The sequence below is a fragment of the Corvus cornix genome, chromosome 1, assembly GCF_000738735.6.
Source record: "Corvus cornix cornix isolate S_Up_H32 chromosome 1, ASM73873v5, whole genome shotgun sequence".
In the NCBI taxonomy this organism is placed as follows: Eukaryota; Metazoa; Chordata; class Aves; order Passeriformes; family Corvidae; genus Corvus; species Corvus cornix.
In genome coordinates, this window is record NC_046332.1 from 70,833,955 (window position 1) to 70,839,954 (window position 6,000).

Consider the following 6,000-nt stretch of genomic DNA (forward strand, 5'->3'; position numbering starts at 1 on the left):
ATATGTCAGACTCCTCCTAGAAGTATAGTTTAAGTCCTAGGAAGTGCAGACATGAATAAATAGCTAGACGTTATCTGAAAAAGTAATTAGATTTTTTCTTTTTTTTGCTCAGCAGAAAAGTACATCAGCTTTACTCATGTCTCTTTAAAAATTTCCAAACACTAGCACATATGGAGGTTTTGTAAAAATATTTTACCTATAAATCTAAGAAAACAGAACTGAAAAATCTCACAATTTATTTGCTAAAGTCACAAAAGGCCAGCAGTAGTATTAATGTAGAATGGTGTATATATTATTGACTTTCTATTCTCAGTGTGTTTTCAAAACTCACGGAGATTCCATACCTCACAACATCATTCTTGCAAACTGTTTTCATCACAGGGATACTGAAAGGAAATAGTCATATTTAAGCTGATTAATGCCAATTAAATTATATTAAATTGGTGAAATACAAACCCAAAACCTAAAACACCTTCTCTCCCCAACAACTTTTTCCTATGCTCAACAACAATCCTTCATTCCCAACTCCTTTACCCTCTTCTCCCCTCTCTGAGCAGTGCAGGGGGATGAAGAAAGAGAGACTGGTCATTCTGTAGCAGGTGTGAAACCAGATGTGGCCGTTTTTGATATGATATATGCAGCATTTTGTCAAGTTTCCACAAAACTGTAAAAAAAATTGAGAATAAATCCATATTCTTTGGGTGTACTCAGTGAAAGGTTTTAAGTCGAAGATTTTGGTTGCTCTTATTCCTCACCTTTGAATCACAGTTCACCAGATTATTCATTATGCAATGAGATTTTGATGTTTGAAAGACAGCACTGAGTACTGAAGTATTTGTGTTCCCTACACTATATACATATTCTTATGGACAGGAGCATACAAAATAATCTTGAGGGAAAAATAACAGGCCACACATATTACTTAACATCAGAAACACATTTGAGACTAGCTGTAGGATACTGCTGCTGATCATCATATAGCAGAGCCAGGGACACTTCATAAATACAGGACTCTGAGGTTGGACTCACTGCATAATGTGACAGTGATCAGAAACACATTCTCATCAGAGACTTTTTGACATCACAATATGCAAATTATGTGAGATGCATTAACAGGCTGAATTCAATCTGGCAGCCAGCATATTAAAAAGTAGTAATATAGATACTAGAGATTATTATAAGTTTTGGTGGAATGAAGTTTGCATTGAAAGCCAGTTCCTAAAGTTACCTTGAATCTAGAAGTAACCTTGGAAATTCCTTAGGAGATAATGTATGAGTACAGATAGATTACCCAATTGTTATCAAGTTTATTTAACACTTTTATTTAACACTTACCAGAACACACCATTAGTAGGCTTGAACTCTCTCTACCATACCAAAGTCCTAAAACTGCAATGTCAACTTGATACTAAGATCCCAAGACAATATTTTTTGACTAATCTATTTGCTGTTCATTAATTATCTTTGCTGTTAATATTATATGTTGTTATTATCAGTGAAATACCTTAGATTTTCATTCTTTAGCCCATTATTACAATGTATCCTGTCTAAGAGCAGAGGAAAACTTTGTTATATCTATAAAACCAGGAAGTCTGCTAAGAAAAATGAATGCTGAAAATAAACACATATTTAAAAAAACAATAAAAAATGCCCGGACATCTCATCCCAAAGCTTAACTTATCCTCACATTGCTTATGCCTAGTAAATTCTTATTTCCATCCTCCATCAATTGTGGTTTTTATTGCCCAGAGAATAACTTGCCATTTGCTCACTACAACAGATTCAGATTCAGAAAACCTGCTATTCTCTAAAATGGGGGAAAAAATCAATATAATCACAAAAAAATACATATATTAACTGCTGGGGTGATTTGCTACAAAGACACATTTTTTCTTGGAAGCTGAGTGTGGTACCTTGGAAAGATGTTATAGTATATTATTTACCTTGAGAAAGACAAAAAAGTAAAACCTTTGCCTTTAAATTCACTATTGCCTTTCAATGTCTATTATAAGATCTGATATTGACTGCAAAATTCTAGCACATATTGCTTCCAAATATATATATATAAATCACTACTCTGGAAAATTATTGTCTTGAGATATAAGATGGTTTTCTCCACATGAAAATATCTTAGTCAATTTCTTACTTCAAAAATGTCTTCATAAGCTTCTGCCTGCCCACAAGTGCAAAAGCTGATATTTGTTTTCTGGTAGCAGGCAAGGGAACCATGGCTTTTTGCAGAGAAGAAAAGAATCATTAAAATTGCAACAGGAAAGCCACACAAAAAAATCTCTAATGGGACATATGTTTATAGATCCAGCGTTCATTCGAGTTTTGCATCTCTGCTGGAGGATCCTTAAGAGACTATTTCTATGGTGAAGAGCTCTTCCTAGAGCCTAATTCTTATCAACTTTGATGACTGTTTATGATTTGTTTCTGGATATTTCCTCATGAAAGGAACAGTTGGGAATAAAGCTATTGTAAAGCCTGTAGCTCAAGAAATGGCATTACCGTAATGGAAATTGTCAATACAAGGGAACTGGGGAGAAAAAGTCTTAGTAACTGAGATACCAACAAAACCGTGGGTCTTCAAATAATCATGTATTTGTTGCATTCAATTAATATGTAATCTGTCTTTAACAACTGAGAATCAAATGTAAAGAACATATACTAATGAAGCAGGTAAGTGCATGATAGATTTGTTGTTCTAATAGCTGCAGTCTTTGTTGATTCTTATTTTCCAAGGTCAGGAAAGTCATACTCTGGGGAGCCAGGCTGAAAGAAGCAAAGATATTATCTTCTCTGGGACCCAAACTCTAGTGTGTATTACTGGTATCTATAAACAATTTTCCATACATCAAGATTGGCCTAGCATGAAGAATGAATTGTTGCTTTCATAAGTTAAAAAAGCAGATGGCTCTAATTTCTGGGATCTGGGAAGTATCAGCTCATTCTGGTGTGTGTTTGCATCTGGGTAGTACTGGTCATTTGACTCCGTTTTATAGCTACAAGATAAATACTGTTGTCTTCATCATATGTGACTAGGCCAAGTCATATTTTAATATATGCCTGGGTAAAAGGCAGACAGAATAAAATCAAAATTAGGCCTGAACCACTGCTAATTATCAGGCTGAAACACTGATAACACCAGAGAGTTAACAGACTTTGCTCTAGTTCTGCTGGGATCAGGACTGGGCCATGTTGAATTTGCTTTGCCCAAATTTGTTTTAAAGCTTGTATGAAGATTTAATTTTTTTTTTTTTTTTTTTTTTTTTAATTTAGCTGTATAGGCAGTTGTTTAGTGACCACTAAGGCATATCTGCTGTTTTATTTGCTAATCTGGACTGGAATTACCAACTCCTAACCACTGTTAGAACAAAGCTCCCCTCAAAAGAAGAAGCTATCCGTGGGCCAGTTATGCTTTAACAGTCATTTGCTTCAATCACCAAAGGAACACAAGTTCTTCTGGCTCCATAATAAAGAGGAAGGGACATGAAATCACTTTCTGAGCAAACAGTCCTGTTTAGGTTCATTAGGCGTCCTTAATTGCTCTGAGAATGTAAATGGTTCTGAGACTAACAAACAATATTTCTCTAGATTAACAAGAAACTTACACAAATGAGTTTTGACATTGATAGGCACATGAAAATGAATCTCTTCATAGGTTGTCATAAGAAATTATGCAATATAATAAAACAATAAGATTTTCTTTATAGTCATATTTAAGTTCTTCTGAATAGATGCACTACATGTATTTAGCATAACTCTATAAAAAAATAATGCCCTGAATTTTTTATTTATTGAGAACATTTATCAAAAAAAAAGGGCTTATGGAGCTATTATTTATTTAAATTTATATATATAAGTAAATGTATTTCATAACAGTGTTAATAAGATAGAAATGGCTTTTGGACTTTTGAAGATTGCATTTACACAGAAGATGAAAAATAAAAATTAACTCTTACATATATATTGAACATATAATTTATTTCATGGATACAGCTTGAAAATAAGCATTACATGACTTCATATGAATAACATCACAAAATTGCAGAAAATCAGGAGAAAATAGATGAATTGTAAGACCTATCTAAACTCATTCTGAAAGTATATGTAAAGTTATAGATATAATCAAATAGAGGCTAGGCAGGTACTGAAATTTATTTCTCCTGTCCTGTAAATATCAAGACAGATTTTGTGTCCTAAGCAAGACAACCATGAATGCCTAGCTATAATTATTTATTGCAGGTTTTCTGTGACTAAGTCTTGAGATAAAGGTAGTGATTAATTACATCATTGCAGTTCTGTCTAAAAGGCAGGTATATAACTTAAAATAGTTACCAGGTTTCTACAATGAAAAAACACATACTTCTATGAAGGAAATAATTTAGGGAGAAGAAACTGGCCACTGAAAATTCTTACTTCTATTGACAGGTTATAGAGAGAGTTTACAGTAGTTGCTAAAAACATAAACTTTAAATACCAGTCTATATGTTCACTGAGTATCAGACCAAATATTTAGAGTTTCCATAAAAAAATTTAGAAGACACTGCCAGTAATTTTTGGTACATGCTTCATTTTACAGTCATTGTGTCTTCCATACAAAACTTCTATGTATATGTTCCTCAAAAAGTAGAGCTAGAGTTTAAAAATAAAATTAATTTTATCATGAAGGTAAATTATTGACTAGTCAGATAAACTTTCCACAGACGTAGAGGTAATACTAGGGGCTAATAAATAAATAGAACCATAGAACTTTGGTTTCAGGCAATTTTATCCTATCTGTCATAAACCTTAGAGGCAAAATGTAACAGGTATGATTGATATGACAAACAATTGCTTTCTGACCCACTAAGCAAATACATCTGTATAAAAATAACTCATGTCAATAGTAGTGTCCAACTTGTGGCCATTGTATTATTCTAAGAGTAAAATAAAACACACCGGTGGTAATAAATATCGTCTGAGTGCAACATGATAAATGCAATGTGCCTCTGAAATCCAAATTCCTGTCTGAAAAAAAAAAAAAAGAAAACAATAAAAGTAAGATTGTGAGTTTATTGACTTCAGAAAATAAAAAGCACAAAAACATACTCAATATCACACTGTCATTATACCTCTGTGACCTGCTAGGTATTATATTTAGAAGCAATTGGGAATGTCTTAATGCATGTGGATTGACCACTTTCCCATTCCACGTTTGTAATTTACTGTTTCTATGAACTCTCTGTCCTATCTGTCTTCCAAAAAGCCACTGAGACTCCCTTAGAATGATGAATGGCAGGCCCAAAGCTGATCAGAGCTTAGTGGCCTGTGTGCAAAGCTCTTTTCTTTATCCTAGGTTTGGTCAAAAAGAGACAAAAATGATATATTTTTCTTTTTCTAATTCAAAGTCCAGATTTAAATAAAATATAAACTAGAATTACATTTTCAAGACACTGAAGCTGTTTGGTTTTGCCAAAGATATATGTTTTCCGTATCAAGTTTTGCAATTTCTCCTTTAACTTTTTAGACCCTATTGTCTAACAGCTACGGGTCTTGGGATTGAAGGGACTCTGCAGTGCAGGAAGTCACCTGAATCCTTCATTAAAAGATTGATACAGACCCTCTTCCTCTCAGCAGACTCTCTCCTTTAAGGGAAACTCACAGCCTCTTCTGTGATTCTTTTCTTTCTTTTCCTCCTTTGCATTTTAGCCCCTATAGATCACAGGGTTCCTTGGAAGACTATGTTCTGTTACCCAGCAGATAAGGAAACACCTTCCTGCTCCTTTTGGAACACTTCCCATCTCAGTCAATGTCTGTTTAAAGGTATATGACACTCAAATTGAGAACAGATATCGTTCCTCTGTGCAGCTTTTCTGAACAGATGAAAGAATTCTGAAATAAAAAATTTTGTAAAATGAGAAATCATAGTGTGATACTTATCAAGATTTATTGTTCTCTGAATTGTCATACATTATATGCTGATTCCTTGCTCAATGAAAATGGAATGAAAAATGA